Source organism: Schistocerca serialis, chromosome 8 (assembly GCF_023864345.2).
Source record: "Schistocerca serialis cubense isolate TAMUIC-IGC-003099 chromosome 8, iqSchSeri2.2, whole genome shotgun sequence".
Classification (NCBI taxonomy): domain Eukaryota; kingdom Metazoa; phylum Arthropoda; class Insecta; order Orthoptera; family Acrididae; genus Schistocerca; species Schistocerca serialis.
This window is the reverse complement of record NC_064645.1, coordinates 148,665,656-148,683,995: the sequence shown is the minus strand read 5'-3', so window position 1 is coordinate 148,683,995 and position 18,340 is coordinate 148,665,656.

Genomic DNA, 18,340 nt, shown 5'->3' with positions numbered 1-18,340 from the left:
AAAATAAATGATGATGTATCTTCGTATCGAAAATTCACTAATACTCCCATCAAGTCTGTACTAAATCGAATGTATACGATTTTAACGCACAGATTCTGCTATAAATATTAACTTTATCAATTTAGTTCACTCAAACTGCACACTCTTCCTAAAAGTCAGCAACCACAGCGAATCAATGAGATTCCGATTGCAAACCATAAGAGAAATAAACCTGCTAACTCTCAAATTTTCACACTGTGTTTAGTGACTAAGTATATCTGTCAGAATATTACGAAGGTAAATTCTCAGCAGGCTTGTGTCTGTAAGTAAAATATTTGTAATACGCCAGTGGTATTACGACTTTTATTAAAAACCCAATTTTCAACTTACCTAACAAAAACTCGGAGAAAAATCATATAAATCGTACATTAATATCTCCACTTCATGCTCGCCGCTTACTGTTCCTTTTCTAAGAAGACTTTACCGAACTGTTCAAAGCAAAGTCCTTTCTGAATGACGATTCGACCCCATCTCCTCAATAGGTTAATACGCACAGTCAAGCAACTGTCTGCAGGAGGTAAATCGTTATCATGTGCATTGGTGCTGCCCTCACGTAGTTAGGTACTTTCCCAGCTCGACCAGTCATTATTCTTTAAATAATTTTAGTATCCTAACAAGTTATAGCGAAGAAGCGTTTACGTGTGTGAAAGACTGAAGTCAACATATTACTTTCTCGACATAAATAGCAGTTGATTTAAAAAATGCCATTCGTCAAGTGTATGTGATGTACTGTATGATTGCACAACATTATGCACAATTTTATACGTACTGACGTATTAACAATTTTTATATGTGTTCTTGACGTACACTCTTCACGCACTACACAAAACATTCTCATAACGTAACAGCTGTATATCACCGACGAGAAACAACTTTTTCACCTCAAAATGTTCCGAATCAATGATTAGTACAAGCAGTTACCTGACATATGACTGACATATTGAGAAGAAATTGTATCCCTGCATCTCTTTTACCACAAGTGAGGTGCGTTTGTTTATTTTGAGTCATCTGTCTTCTGACGGGTTTGACGCGACCGCCGCGAATATCTTTCCTGGGCATCTCCTTTTAATCTCGTAGTAGCACTTATACCCAAAGTCCTCAGTTATTTGTTGGATGTACTCAAATCTCTGCTTCCCCTGCAGTTTTTAGTCTCTAGAGTTCACTCTATTACCATGGATGTTATTCGCTGAAGACCTAAACATCTCCTATCATTCTGACCCTTCTTCATGCAAGGGTTTTTCATATGTTTCTTTCTTCCCCGATTCTATGGAGGATTTCCATTCCCTGTCTAATTAGTCCACCTTATTTTCAACATTCTTCTGCAGCACCATATCACTAGCGCTTCGGTTGTCTTCTGTTCCGTTTTCCCCACTGTCCTTGATTTACTAGCAAACAATATTGTGCTCCACATCCACAATCTCAGGAATTTCTTCCTCAAATTACCGACAATGTTTGACACCAGTAGACTTCTTTTGGCTAGGAATGCTCTCTTTGCCTGCGTTTGTCAGCTTTTTATGTCCTCCTCGTTTTCTACGTCATGGATAAGTTTGCTTCCAATGTAGCAGAACCCCTTACCTTGGTCTATTTCATGATCCCCAATTTTCTCTCATTTCTGCTACATCTAATTACAACTGTGTTTTTCCGATTTACTCTCTGTCCATATTTTACATTCATTAAACTGTTGATTTCGTCCGCCTGTAACTCTTCTCCACATTAACTGAGGACAGCAATATCATCAGCGAATCTTATCATTGATATCCTTCGACCTGAATGTTAATCCAACACTGAACGTTTCTTTTGTTTCCGTCATTGTTACTTCGATGTAGGTATAGCTTATACAGCAGGAACGAAAGATTGCGTCCCTGTCGTACATTCTTTTTAATCCGAGCACTTCGTATTTTGCCTTACCATCCCTCTGGTTAAGTTGTATACTGTATGTTACCATCTTTCCCTACAGCTTATTAGTATTATTCTCTGAATTTCGAATATTTTTCTCCATTTTACACTATCGAACGCTTTTTCTAGTCGACGAATGCTACGTGTGCGTCTTGATAATCCGTCAAACTTGCTTACATTCTCAAGAGCAACATGAAAAATGCCTCTCTGGTATCTTTACCTTTCCTAAAGCCAAACTGAAAACTTGAATCTCATTTCAAACAGCTACTCCACTCATACAACAATAGCTGGTGATGACTTCAATCTACCCTCGATGTATTGGCGATAGTACATACTTAAAATCGATGGTAGGCATAAAACGTCGTCCGAAATCGTCTGATTGTATTCTTAGAAAATACTAGTTGAGGAATCCATTCGAAGTGTGAATGTTGCGAAAACGTACTTGACGTCTTAGCAGCAAATAATACTGAGCAAATAGGAAGTATCATGATGCATACATGTATTAGTGACGACAAGGTTGTTGTAGTGAACCTAAATAACGTAACATCAAAACCCGCCAAAAAAAAACACAAAATACATCTATTTAAAACTGCGGATAAAAATTTGCTTGACGCCTTCCTAAGAAACAGTCTCCACTCCTTCCGGACGCATTATGTAAACGTAGACCACATGTGTTTTAAAAATAAAGAAGTAATAGCGACGACAGTTAAGAGACGTATACCAAATAAATTAGTAATAAATGGTACTGATCCCTCCTGGTACAGAAAACGGTCCACAACACTGTTGCAGAAACATCGAGAAAGGCATGCCAAATTTAAAAGAATAAAAAAAACAATATTGGAGATGTTTCACAGAAGCTCGAAATTTAGCCCGAACTTCGATGCGAGATACTTTTTCACTACGAAACTCTCTCTGTCCATAACGAAAAACTGCCTCGAAATCTGGTAGAAAATCCAATGACTTTCTGGTCGCATGTTAAAGTACAACAGCGGAAAGACACAATCAACACCTTCACTGCGCAATAACAATGGTGATGTCACTGATGATAACGCCTCTAAACTTCAGTTACCAAAAGGGGGTTTTCCGAAATTCCTTCAGTAAAGGAGGAGTAGTAAATATTGCAGAATTCGAATCAAGACCAGCTGCAAGAATGACTAACTTAGAAGTAGATATCCTCGTTGTGGCAAAGCAGCTTAAATCACTTAAAACAGGCAAGGCTTCCGGTTCAGATTGTATACCAGTCACGTTCCTTTCAGAGTATGCTGATATAATTGCTCAATCCTCAGCAGTCATATGCTATCTCTTGGCGGTAGAACGAACCGTACCTAAATTGCACAAGTCACACCCGTATCAAAAAAATGAAATACGAGTAATCTGCTGAATTATAGACCCACATCGCTAATATCGGTTTGCAGTCGGATTTTGGAACATATAACATTATGAGCTACCTCAAAGAAAACCACTTGTTGACAGTCAATGTGAATTTTGAAAATATCGTTCTCGTGAAACGCAACTAGCTCTTTACTTTCACGAAGTAATGAGCACTAATGTCAGGAGAGTAACATCTAATCAAATGCGTGCCCTTGGAATATCATCTCAGTTATGTAACTGGGTTAGTGATTTCCTCTCAGAATGGTCAAAGATCTACATCTATGTCTACATCTACATCCATACTTCGCAAGCCACCTGACGGTGTGTGGCGGAGGGTACCTTGAGTACCTCTATAGATTTTCCTTTTATCCTCATGGCCTCTTTGCGAGATATACGTAGGAAGGAGCAATATACTGTTTGACACCTCGATGAAGGTATGTTCTCGAAACGTTAACAAAACCCGTACTGAGCTACTGAGCGTCTCTCTTGCAGAGTCTTCCACTGGAGTTTATCTATCATCTCCGTAACCCTTTCGCGATAACTAAATGATCCTGTAACGAAGCGCGCTGCTCTCCGCTGGATCTTCTCTATCTCTTCAGTCAACCCTATCTGGTACGGATCCCACACAGGTGAACAGTATTCAAACAGTGGGCGAACAAGTGTACTGTAACCTACTTCCTTTGTTTTCGGATTGCATTTCGTTAGGATTCTTCCTATGAATCTCAATCTGGCATCTCCTTTACCGACGATTAATTTTATATGGTCATTCCATTTTAAATCATTCCTAATGCCTACTCGCAGATAATTTATGGATTTAACTTCCAGTTGCTGACCTGCTATATTGTAGCTAAATGATAGAGGATCTTTCTTTCTATGTATTCGCAGCACATTATACTTGTCTACATTGAAATTAAATTGCCATTCCCTGCACCCGTGTAAAACAAAAGTAATTTGTGGCGCTCCTCAAGGAGGTGTTATAGGCCCCCTGATGCTCCTGATTTGTACAATAGATTGAGCATATAATCTGAGTAGACCATTTAGCAGATCTTCTTAAGTCAGCAGATTACCAAAACCAACTGCAAAATGCTTTAGACAAGATATCGGTATGCTGCGAAAAGTGACAGTTGACACTAAATAATGAAAAGTTAGACGTCAACGTGAGTTCTAAAAGGAATATGCTAAATTTCTGTTAGATGATAAATCAGACAACTATAAGGGTTGCAAATTGAACGGAATACTTACGGATTAGAATTCCTAATAACTTCAGTTGATACGATCAGACAGATAATGTTACGGATAAAGCAAACGAAAGACTGCGGTCTATTGGCAGAACACTTAGAAAATGCAACAGGTCTACTAAAGAGCCTGCATGTACTACGCATGTCCGTCCTTTACCGGAGTACTGTTGCAATACGCGATCATTACCGGATAGGATTGATGGCGGACAACGGAAAAGTCCACAGAAGGGCAGCTCGTTTTGTAGTATAGCGAAACAGGGGAGAAAGTTTCAAGGATATGATACGCAAAATGGTGAGGAAATCATTGAAAGAACGACAGTTTTCGTTGCGAGGCGATCTTCTCATGAAATTACAATCACCAACTTCCTCCTCAGAGTGTGAAAATATTTTGTTGATGCCCACCTGCTTACGGAGGAATGTTCATGAGAATGAGAATGAGAGAAATCAGAGTTTTTTTCCCTTTATTGTTATTTTCATACCTTATACAGGTAAGCTGGCAGCGGCAAACTACGCCGCTCTTCGGCCACATATAAGACAATCGGTACATATGGAGACATCGAAAAACAAACATAGTCGATAAACAACAGTAGACAGAGAAAATTAAAATACATGGAGCCGTTCACGGGCGCAATGTCCGAATAAAAAACGTTCAGAGCGTGGACACGAACAGAGATGACAAATGACACATGTGAACGATGGAGCGCAAACGACGAAACACTGAATCACGAACACGAATGCACTCACAAACACTGGCGACGATCTCCAGCGCACAAATGTTCACTGTTCATGTACGAATCTGGGGACCTGCCAAAGGGGAAAAAGTGGGGGAGAAGGGAAAGGGGGAGGGTGTAGATGCCAGTGGCAGAGGAGCAGGGAGGGGGAGGAAAGAACGTAGGGGGGTAGGGGAAGTCCGTGGGAGAGGAGGGAGGGAGGACGAGAGGAGAGAGAGAAAGGAGATGGGATGCTCTTGGGAAAAACACTGGGGGTGGAAGGGGACGATCAAAGTTCGTAGGAGCGGTACATGGAGGGGATGAGGACATCATGAGGGAGGGGGAGCTGGCGGAAGCCACGTTGGGCAAGGGTATGGAGAGTGGAGAGATGGAGAGCGGGTCGGATGTCGGAATACAGGTGTAGCAGCAGATGGGGGTGGGAAAGGAAGGGAGAGACAAGCGGGTGATGGGGATCAAGTTTGCGGGAGGTGTAGAGGATCCGTATCCATTCAAGGAAAAGGAGGAGTTGCAGGAACGGAATAAGGTCATACAGGATCCGCTTGGGGGAGGGGAGGCAGATGCGATAGGCTAGGCAGAGCGCATGGCGTTCCAGGATTTGATTTGTAAAAGGTAGGAGGGTCGGAGATCCAGGTGGGATGGGCATAGCAGAGGATAGGGTGGATGAGGGATTTATAGGTGTGAAGGATGGTGGAGAGGTCCAGACCCCATGTGCGGTCAGGAAGGAGGTGGAGGAGATGGAGTCGGGAGCGTGCCTTGGGTTGGATTGTCCAGAGCTGGGGGTCCAGAAGAGGCGACGGTCAAGGGTGACGCCAAAATATTTTAGGGTGTGGGTGAGGGTGAGAAATCAGAGCCTGCGTGGAAAGATTGAAGGGTTCGTTTTTCCTACGCGCTGTTCGAGAGTGGAACGGTAGAAGAATAATTTGAAGGTGGTTCGATGAATTCTCTGCCTGTTGCATGGTTGCAAATTGCAAATTAATCATGTAGATGTGTATGTAGATCGCGAAGATATTAAAGCTGACTGTGTGTGTGTGTGTGTGTGTGTGTGTGTGTGTGTGTGTGTGTGTGTGTGTGTGTATGTGTGTGTGTGTGCGTGCACGCGTGCGTGTACGTGTGTTTGCGCCATGTTGCAGAGCGAGCGCCTGCCACACTCGGCGTTCGGTTGTGGCTGGCCAGACGCTAACCCTCCGTTCAAGAGGTCGCTCATAATCGTGATGCAGCAGACGTCGCGCCCGCTTGTCATACGTGTGGGCAAGTTGTTCACGCTCTCCAGCAACACGTTCATACAGGTAATCATTCCAAGATTTGCAGTCGAGACTCAATTACTCCTATGGTGACTGGTCTACTCACGCAGCTTTAGTCTGCGATCATTACAAGGCACGCAATTTTCTACTTATCGAGTAACATCTCTGACTTGTTATGGAAACAGTTCAATCCGCGATTCATTTTGCGGCTGGGCGCTTTCCCTGTTTCGTAAACTTGTTCCAGTGATCTTTCGGTATGGTCTTCTTCAGCGAATTATAATCTTGTTCAGTTGCAAGGCTATGGCGATAAATGAACTCTATCGTACGTTTCACCAGAGCGCGAGTACCTAACGTTTTAAGTTCACGTATAACTACTGAAAGAGACGAAATCAATTCTGGAGGCACAAATACGCACTGCTGACACAAAAATCGTGGAACTGCTCCTAATATCGTGTAGAACCTCCTTACGTCCGTCGTGATGCAGCACATCGACATGGCATCGACTCAACATGTCGTTCGAGAACACCTGCAGAAATATTGAGCCTTTCTGGCTCTACAGCCGTTCATAATCGCGAAAGCGTTGCAGGTGCTGGATTTTCAGCATGGAATGACCTCTAGATTAGGTCTTCGTGGTCAAATAATTAGTTCGAATTGTCCAGAATAGTGGCAGGGTAACATGGCGCATTGTCGTCCATAAGAATTCCATCGTTGTTTGGGAAGATGAAGTCCATGAATAGCTGCAAGTAGCCCCAAGGAGCCGAAAATAACCATTTCTAGTCAAGCCATTCTTTGTAAGAATAGTCCATACCCTTACGGAGCCACAACCAGCTTGCATAGTGCCTTGTTGATAACATGGGTCCATAACGTCGTGAGGTCTGAACCACACTCGAACCCTACGATCAGCTCTTACCAATTGATATCGTTACTCATCTGACCAGACAACGGGTTTCTCGTCTACGAGCCGGCCGCTGTGGTCGAGTGGTTCTAGGCCCTTCAGTCTGGAACCGCGCTGCTGCTACGGTTGAAGGTTCGAATCCTGCCTCGGGTATGGATGTATGTGATGTCCTTATGTTTACGTAGTTCTAAGTCTATGGGACTGATGACCTCAGATGTTAAGTCCCATAGTACTTAGAGCCATTTGAACCATTTGCAGTCTACGAGCAAATAATGCAGTTACGATGGGAAGCCCGTTGTCACCTATTATTGCCTGTTTGTTTACAGAAGATTTCGAGAATAATGTCTTGAAGTCGGCGGCTTTATGACTTTCGCGCTCTTTTTTCCAGATATGTAGACGATACCTTTGTTGTTTGGCCTCTTGGTGGTGACAATTTGAACGACTTTTGTTTCACTATGGAGGTGAAAAGGAATGGCTGTCTTCCCTGCCTCGATGTGTTGGTCAGGAGGAGGACGGATGATACGTTGGGACATGCAGTTTGTAGGAAAACTACTCACACTGCCTTGTATCTGCAGTCTGATAGTCACCACTATCCGGCTCAGTGTGAAGGGGTAATTTTTACCTTTGTTCACAGGGTCCATGTCATCTCGGATCCTGAGAATTTGTCAGGTGAGTTGGCCAAGGACAGGTGCTGCATGCGATGTCGTGCTGTTAGCAAAGGTACTCGCGTTGGTCGTCTGCTGCCATAGCCTATTAACGCCAGACGTCACCGGACTGTCATAACGGAAACTTTCGTCGTACGTCACACATTGGATTCTGCGCTTATTTCACGCAGTGTTGCTTGTATGTTAACACTGACAACTCTCTGCAAGCACCGCATCTCTCGATTATTAAGTAAAGGCCATCGGCCACTGTATTGTCCGCGGTGAGAGATAGTGCCAAAAATTTAGTACTCCCGGCACATACTTGACAATGAGGATCTCGGAATACTGAATTCTCTAATGATTTCCTAAATGGAAAACCCCATGCGTCTAGCTCCAACTACCACTCCGCGTTCCAAGTCTGTTAATTCCGGTCGTTAGGCCATAACTACCTTAGAAAATTTTCTAGACGAATCATCTGAGTCCAAACGACAGCTCTGCCAATTCATTGCCCTTTTGTACCTTGTGTACGCGATACAACCAACATCTGTATAAATGTGTATCACTATCCCATGACTTCTGTCACCTCAGTATATTACAAATTTCAGTTATACAGCTTCACCACCAAGTCCGAATCTATGTATAACATTGCGCTTTCCTTTGACACTTAAGCATTCACTCATACAACCACTATTTAGCAAATACCGCCGACCTGACCCGAAAAAGTACATATTCAGCAATAGCTGTCAACAAACTAGGAAAGTTCACTGTAACTATCGCTCCGTGTACCACGTGGAGTTTCTACTCTAATTATCTCAGTCACGAAGTCACTTAACCCTCCAAAATGCCGTAACATACATCCCCATGCTCCACATACTATTCCCGAGCCTATACCAAGTAGAGAAACTAAACATTCGTTCAGAATTAATCTTTTCAGCAGAGAAATGTGCCGAAAGCTTTACATGTCTCGAACACGGATGGGCACCATCTGCCTTCCAGTTACACGCAAACGCCCGTGCATTTCACTAAACGTGCGCCAGCCGCCTTGCTTCTGATTGGATACTGGCAACTATAGCCAATCAGACTATCTCACTTCCAGCACTCTAGTTGGTCTAAACGTTACCAGACATCATTATTTAGTGTCAAAATTGGAAGAGCAGAAATTCAGAATCGCCTCAATCTGAAATTTAGATCTCTACATTGGTTGAATGCAGAAATCAGAAATCCGCTATGTAAGTGATTCAAACACATCGTACAAGCAATTTGCTCCCACGCTCAGACACAGACACACACACACACACACACACACACACACACACACACACACACACACACATAACTCATTACATCACCATTTATCCGGGTTCCACACACATAGCCGTCTCATACTTGTCATTCTCAGACATTTCAGAAAATAAATAAATAAATGAAACTGTATGTATTATGAAATGAAGGGTCAGGGGATCGAATCAGATGAGTCAATTTTTGTGAAACTCCAGAAAGAGTGATCTCAATGTTCGGATCTTGTTTACATCAATATATAAGAATACACAGTTTTATTTCATAAATTATTTGCATCCGGAGTGTTTCCAAAATAAAGCAGTTTCCCAAAATGCAGTGAAACCTCACTTTGTAAGGAGAAAGAAAGAGGTACGTCAAGCGAAACAGACGCAGTAATACCATACTACAATGTCTGGTTGTGATAATAAAGCGACAGCACTCATATCACGAACACTTAGTTGTGTGGCAGCTTCACATCACCAGGTGGGAAAAACCTAATGATACTTCGCTAATCTTTATATTTTAGTGTGGAAATTGGAAGGAGATCCAGAATAAAGAAAGGGATTATGAAGTTAAATATGCCATAACAAGCAGGTATTGGCAGTTCAAACAGGTTACACATTGGTTCATATTCTCATGGCGTCTTTATGACACCAGTTTGCATTCCTTCGCGATAAATCGTTTGACATTTCAGCATACTGCACTGGCTTGATTCAGATGATCTTAATAGGCTGGGTTTGTGAAAGAATGTTTTGCAACGTACTTTTACTCCAGCAGTATTTCACATCTTTTGTTGAACAACCGCAGTCAAAGAAGATGGCTTACATCTGGATGCTTCGATCATTTCCTCAAAATCTTCAGGAGTTGCCATCAGCGCCTTTCCGTTAGATAATCCTACATTTTTATAGTACTATAACCACGAATGTCCCCGCGTAGAGAATGCATTTTTTTCTTATTCAAGCCGCTAATTTGATTGGGAGTTACGTAATGAAGGCGAAGACGGTGAAGTTTTTATTTTGACCACCAGTAAAATATGCAGGATGTCGCAGGAGGAGTGGTCATCATTCAGGGATATGACAGAAAAACTCGAGGAAACATGGGATCTAAAATGGATACTTAGTAGCTACGAGCACTTCTTCATATTCGATGCGTGAAACTGTTAAGCATGTTAGAGCTGAAGTTTACAAGACGTTTCTGCTTTTAATGGTCGTTCCTGTTATATCCCCAACTATTGATCATTCCCCCTGGGACACGCTGTGTGGAGCTTTTCAATGTGTTCTCCCAAGTCATGTGTGATGAACTGAAAAAGAATGACGCCACTTCATTTGCAACCTTGATGAACGTAAAAAAGGATTGTCTCTTGCTATAATATTGATATTTAACGAATGCATCAAAAGCTGCCGCTTAAACTAAACGTCATTCGTTACTATGTGTGATAGGCTACCCTTTTTTTTCCAATGCGTGTGCAGATAGCCACCTTATTTCCGATCTTCCTTTGTGGCTGGATAAGTTACCACTGACTAGCTTACTTCTTTCCCTTGAGTTACCTGGTTCTTCTCCCATTATAAAAATCATTGAATGCTAGTATCTCTGGACTCTCCTGAAATTTTCCCAGTTTTACCTGTCAACAGATGCACACGATCAATCTGAATCGAGTTGTACCAACAACTCTATTTCGAAAGAAGGCAACCGACCTGGTTTTTCACCTGACCCTTCAAATATAATTTGCGAAAAGTACAATAATAACTCTTCTGAGACAAAAACGTGTTTTTATCAAAAGTAATAAACATATCTCTGAGCAGTAATTTCAACTGTTTTGTTTAAATACTTACACTCTCCGTAAACTATCTGTTGTTCTCTTGGTGAAAATATCAGATTAAATTGCTGCCGATAACATAGAGATTTAGGTACTTTATCGTAATTTTGGCGGTAAGTTGGTTACAATACTGAAATTCACAGAGGATGAAGTAATTGTTAGTACAATAGTATGTACAAAATTTCATTGGGATAGGTTTGAAAACTGAACAAGTATTACTTCGCGTAACTCAGACTCATAAATGGTTTACGGCAAGCTTGCTTAATAAATCTGGAAGCTGTGCTAGATCGGTTCACACGTGTGACATCTGCAGCAGTGAGACATGACTCACCCCTCCAGTGGCTCTTTCCTACATCTGTTCAACAGCTGGCTTATACTGATACACCACAATATGTCGTTTATTGAGCATAAAGTAGAAAATATTACCTCGTCGATGGAGCTGCCATGGATAATATGAAGCATATGGATTTCTTTTTTTATTATTATTAACAATTTGTGAGTGTGTGTGTGTGTGTGTGTGTGTGTGTGTGTGTGTGTGTGTGTGTGTGTGTGTGTATGTGTTGTTTTAGATGAGGATAATGAGAGTACCCACACTGGGGCGGCAACATCGAAGAAGTAATTCCTTCTATTTTTGCGAAAGGAGTGATATTAAATCCAGCGATAAGGCTAAATCTATAAGTTATTTGGCCTCACCCTGTATACGCGGATTACAAATATGTCAGAGAAGGCGTATTTGTACGGGATGAACCACAAACAAAATTTCGGGTATGGCTCTGGTATATTTTCTGAGTGTTTTCGTTACAAAGTGAACGCGTTTCCTTTCATTTATTTATTAAATCCATTACCTCTGTATCTGTATTTGACTAAAAATATCTACGCTACAGTACAATTATCGACAGTGCACGCTGTGTTTCTTGTTTGCAAACAAATACGTTCCACTTAGTGGCGGTACTTTCTGCTGGCCGGCCGAAGTGGCCGTGCGGTTAAAGGCGCTGCAGTCTGGAACCGCAAGACCGCTACGGTCGCAGGTTCGAAGCCTGCCTCGGGCATGGATGTTTGTGATGTCCTTAGGTTAGTTAGGTTTAACTAGTTCTAAGTTCTAGGGGACTAATGACCTCAGCAGTTGAGTCCCATAGCGCTCAGAGCCATTTCAACCATTTTGAACTTTCTGCTGGCAACAGTGATGCCCGCCACGTTTTACACCCTACGCTTGCATTCAGCACTGCTCCATTTTGTCTCGGGTCTGTTTTCTGGCGGTTTGAATTTCATGTTAACGGTTTCTTTTTAGCACGCAGGCTTTCACGGCCAGTATTTCCATTATTCCTGATATTTCATTTATGGGCACAGAGCCGCCAGGTCAGCTGAGGGCGTTAATGCCCTGCTTCCTGGACTCGAGTAGGCACGCCGCCCCTGGATCGTATCCGCCCGGCGGATTAACGTCGAGGCCCGGTGTGCTGGCCAGCCTAGATGTGTTTTTAGGCGGTTTTCCACATCCCACTAGACGAATATTGGGCTCGTCCCCACGGTCTTCCTCAGTTACACGACTCGCCGATATTTGCAAAACCGTTTGCACTGTTTCATGGCTTACATTAGACGAAGACGGCTGGGGTACACTGATTCCGTCCTGGGGGGGCTATAGAGTGGCGATAGCAAGGGCATCCAGCCACCCTCAGTCACTAACATCGCCAAGTCCATAGTAACAAGGCCGACCCCACGTTGCAGTGGGACAAAGGTTCAAAGAAAATGATGATGATTTCTTTTGTGGGCGTAAGTGTCGTGTAAGGCATAGTTCTCTGACTAACGTTTGGTCTTCTACTGCAGTTTCGCTTGCTGAGCTTGTTCGAGTCTGTAACCGCATTAGAGACTCTGATGATGTCTCCAGCATCAGGTAGAGAAATATGCCTTGGACCACAGCCTTATGTCTATAAAACAAATATCAGATGGTTCTATAAAAAAATGTGTGTGAAATCTTATGAGACTTAACTGTGAAGGTCATCAGTCCCTAAGCTTACACACTACTTAACTTAAACTATCCTAAGGACAAACACACACACACACCCATGCCCGAGGGATGACTCGAACCTCCGCCGGGACCAGCCTCAGCTGATTCTATACATTTAGCCGTTATCATGGTGGACAACATTTGAACAATACCTATAAGGGGACAGTTCTTCACTTACTACAAGCTGAGCTGCGCACTGACAGAAATGACGCATCAAATCTGTACAGTCTGACGGTTGTTACATTACTCAGCATTTTGTGCTGTGCTGTTTGATGATTGCTCATTACAAACTGTTGGGAGGATTTTTTACAAAAATAAAGGTAATGTGGTTAAGAATTTGGATAAGTCATAATCAGGTTACTATAAAATGAGCGTACAGCAAACACGAGATCCTTAGTTCAGAGTGCTCAGAAAATACCGCAAACACCATCCTAGGTTTCGTGGGTGTGTTTGACATCGAACATGTGTAAGTTACCAAAAACTGTGGCCTCTGGAGATGTCTTAGGAAGAGTTCGTACTGAAACTTTCTCACGGATTGAAACTGTTTGCCGCACAGAGACTCGAACTCGGGACCTTCGCCTTTCGCGGACAAGTGCTCCAGCGACTGAGCTACCCAAACACTCCACTATAGAGCGAAAATTTCATCCTGGAAACTTCCCCCAGGCTGTGGCTAAGCCATGTCTCCGCAATATCCCTTCTTCCAAGGTTCGCAAGGAGAGCTTCTGTGAAGTTTGGAGGGTAGGAGACGAGGTACAGACGGAACTGAAGCTGTGAAGAGGGGTAGTGATTCGTGCTTGGGTAGCTCAGTTGGTAGAGCACTTGCGTGCAAAAGGCAAAGGTCCCGAGTTCGAGTCTTGGTCCGGCACTCAGTTTTAATATATCAGGAAGTTTCATATCAGCGCACATTCCACTGCAGAATGAAAATTTCATTCTGTAGTTCGAATTACCTATTTTTTGTGTTTTATCATTTAATGAATGCAACGCACAGTCTGTTCTGTTCATTCCAGTTTTTCAGCATAATATATTTTCCTCTTTTCGAAAAATGTATTAAAACTGAATGCAATAAAATCGAAAACTTGCAACATCCTGGTATGTGGTCTTAGGCGTTAAGCCACTACATCGAGAAAATGCAACATTTAGATAATGGGAGATCTTTAATTACTGTAGAAACTTTCCATTTTGTGGTGAGTCAATGGTAGTTTTGTTTAAAACAAGATTTATAATATTTTATCACTATGTTTACATTCTGAAAATATTTGTCATATTTTATGTACTTCTGTGCGTAACTAATTTCTCTTACCCCTACACTAATGCAAATTTACTTTTTTTCTTTTTTGCAGATAATAAATACATCGTACACTATATTCAACATGATGCTGAGCTTACAATAAAGGATATTCAAGCTGAAGATTTCGAGATCACGACACCTTTGAACTGCAACAAACCTTAGCTATTCTTACAGGCTCCGTCAGAATAGTCCCAGGCAGATGAATATGAATGAACTCAGCTTGCTCATTGTCACTAATACTACATGACTGATCACCCGAAATATCCTTCAGAAAATGCATACTTACACTGCACTTAGCCATTCCAAGACTGACTTGGTTTTAATACTATGTGTATCACCAGTTTTTCTCATATATGTTGCCAGCGTAATGTACTACTTGCATGCGAAGAAATATAACAAATAAAAGGAAGAAGTCTCTCTCTACCTCTTCCCCTCCTACACGCTCTCTCTCATTCTCTCTCTCTCTCTCTCTCTCTCTCTCTCTCTCTCTCTCTCACACACACACACACACACGCACACACAAAGCACATAAGATAGCTGCTGAGAGAAAAAATAGCAGTTATTGTTTCCAAACACATTATTGAAGAGGTTTCTAGTTCTAACTCGACTAACAAATTGATGATTTTAACATCTGCAAACATTGCGCTCAGTCCAAATGCCAGCGCTTTCATTGAGGGATGGAAATGTGATTTCTCCATGTTCTTTCTGCAGCGTGTTGATGCCCATTTGGTTTACCATTGTTTCCCAGTCTTTCGACGTATTGTCACAGGCAAACGGACAGTAACAATGGAACAACAAACATCACATGATAAATGCGTTATCCATCCCAAGTAAAATTTTCCATTTAATGGGAGAAGAGCATTAAGTTGAGACATATTCGTCAACACAGCAGTCAATGAATACAGTAGTTCAGCCTTTTGAAAGAATTAGTGGTACAAAAAACTTACACAAAAAACCATTATAAAGGAAGATAGCATCATATGAACTCTAGCATCGACAGGTAAGCTTTATATCAATGTACTCAGATCAGTCAACAATCAATAATCATGACGATGGTGATACGTAATTCAGCTGTATGTGAGTCATGTTAGCATTGTGACTTGGTGACTGGTCTTTGTTGTACTACACACACAAGGGGACTCATCTACACTGAGATGACGAGTCATGGAATACCGATATGCACACGTACAGATGGTGGTAATATCGCGCACACAAGGTATTAAAGGTCAGTGCACTGGAAAAGTAGTCATTTCTACTCAGATAATTATGTGAAAGAATCTACGACGTGATTATGGCCACAACAAGGTGAATTAACAAACCTGGAAGGCGGAATGCTACTTGGAGCTAGACGTATCGGACATTCCATTTCGGAAATAAGGAATTCCCTATCTTAAGAGTGTGCCGAGAATATCAGATTTCAGGTACTACATATCACTACAGCCAGTGCAATGCTTGGCGGTCTTCACTTAACGACCGACAGCAGCGGCGTTTGCGTAGAGTTGTCAGTGCTAACGGATAAGCAGCACTGCGTCATAACAACCGCAGATACCAATGTGGAATGTACGACGAATATATCTTTTTGGACAGTGAGGCGAAATTTGGCGTTGCTGGGCTATGGCAGCAGATGACCGTTGCGATTGCCTTTGCTAACAGCCCGACATCGCCTGTAGCGCCTCTCCAGGGTTCGTGATCCTATTGGTGGAACTCTAGGCGACTGGAAAAACTTGGAATGGTCAGATGAGTCCAAATTTCAGTTGATAACAGCTGATGTACCGCAGATCTCTCGAAACTATGGCCCCAAACAGCCAACAAGGTCCTGTGCAAGCTAGTGATGGCTCGATGATAGTGTGGGTTATGTTTACATGGAAAGGACTGAGTGCTCTGGTCCAGCTCAACCGGTCATTAACTGGAAGTGGTTATGTTCGGCTACTTCGACACCATTTACAATCATGGATTTCATGATCCCAAACAATAATGCCACCAGTCCACAGTTGTTCGTGATTGTTGACGAAAATACTGGACAATTCGAATGAATGATTTGGCCACCCAGACGGCCCGATGTGAATCCCATCGAAGGTTTATGGGACATAATCGAGAGGTCAGCTCGTGCACAACATCTTACACCGGCAAAGCTTTCGTAATTATGGACAGCTGTATTTCTGCAGGGGGCTTGCAACGATTTTTTGAGTCCTCGCCAAGTCGAGTTTCTGCAGTACGCCGGGCAAGAGCACGTCTGACACAATATTTGGAGGCATCCCATGACTTTTGTCACCTTAATATGTAACGACCTGCACGGCAAGCGATCAATCTACTTGATATTGCAGAATGTGAAATATCAGTATCCTAGAGTCTAATCTGGCCACTGTATGCAAATGGCAACACCAACGCCGCAAAGCACAAGCTGATATACAGGGTTATATTTATTCTTTCAGGAGGCGACCTAACCAGGAAAGTTGTAGGGCAAGATAAGGATCTTAAATTGGAAGTGAAGTCTGTCTTTAACAGAATTTCATTTCCTTTTAAGTTCGATAAAAGTTAATGAAAAGGTATCACAAGAGCGAGATTAACTGAACTGTGAATTAGGTTAACAACAAATGAAACTACTGCTGTGAGAGGAACCCGAAGGAGGGAAGAATGGCTGAAGGCTGTAGCACCACGATATCACTATCCATACAGGTCACTGATACAAGATTAAAGCTACCAAATCCAAACTGGAATTTAGTGAGTAATTCAGGCTGCAGATTCGTAACATGTCAGACGCCAGATGCTGAGATTACGGATCACACTGCCGTCGATTGCTAAAACTTATCTCTGCTCAAAATCAGCACAGCGCGCCCTGCAGCCCCAGATAGCTCCCAGCACCAGTCTCCTCCAATACTCCGTCCCTGATTATTTCTTACTCCTGCTCAACTTCCATCCTTTCAAAACTTAAATGGGAGGAGACAACTCCATGATATTGCCAAAATGACAGACGAGAAATGTCACAAAATTTACTAACAATCGGTGAAAGGATAACAAACTTATGCGTCTTTGTGTATACAGTACACAGTTTACTGTCACGAGCTTGGCACTTGGAAGAAGCAGTTGATTGGTCGGTCCGTCCATACCCTGCACTAGGTAGCGTCATACAATGTCGTCGGGTAAACTACATTTTTTGAGCGGAAACAGAGATAAACTTCCTACGGTATCCAAGTGGTGCTGCGACGTCCAGCCTTTAAAAGCGCAGGTGAGCCACATTTAGCTCCAAGAGGTGGGATCTAGGAAGCGGTGTCCACTTTCCAGCAGACACACCAGTATCGGCCAAGTACACACAACAGCAGTGGAGTGGGCCACAGCCTAACTTAGATCCAGCTTTCCCAAACCACAAGGAGGCGTGGAAATCAGAATGATATTTACCGATTGCTCCTTTGCTGACAAAAAACAGTGTAGGTCAACCAGAACTACTAGTAGGACGCAAGGGGCCGGCCGGGGTGGCCGAGCGGTTCTAGGCTCTACAGTCTGGAACCGCGCGACCGCTACGGTCGCAGGTTCGAATCCTGCCTCGGACATGGATGTGAGTGATGTCCTTAGGTTAGTTAGGTTTAAGTAGTTCTAAGTCTAGGGGATTGATGACCTCAGAAGTTAAGTCCCATAGTGCTCAGAGCCATTTGAACCATTTGAAGGATGCAAGTCTTTCTCTCCCAGCACAGACTTCCAGTACCTACAAACAAAACTGCAAAACAGTTGCTGTAAAAATGAACTAACAGTGCATAGCAATATGTAACAGTAATGTGACGACAGAGTGAATGAAAAAAAAATAGTAATAGCAATTCCACTTGCATACACACAACTTTGTAAATTTCTAATGTGATTGCCAATGGGTTGGATGAAGAGAAATGTTGTAAAGCTATCAGTGAAAACT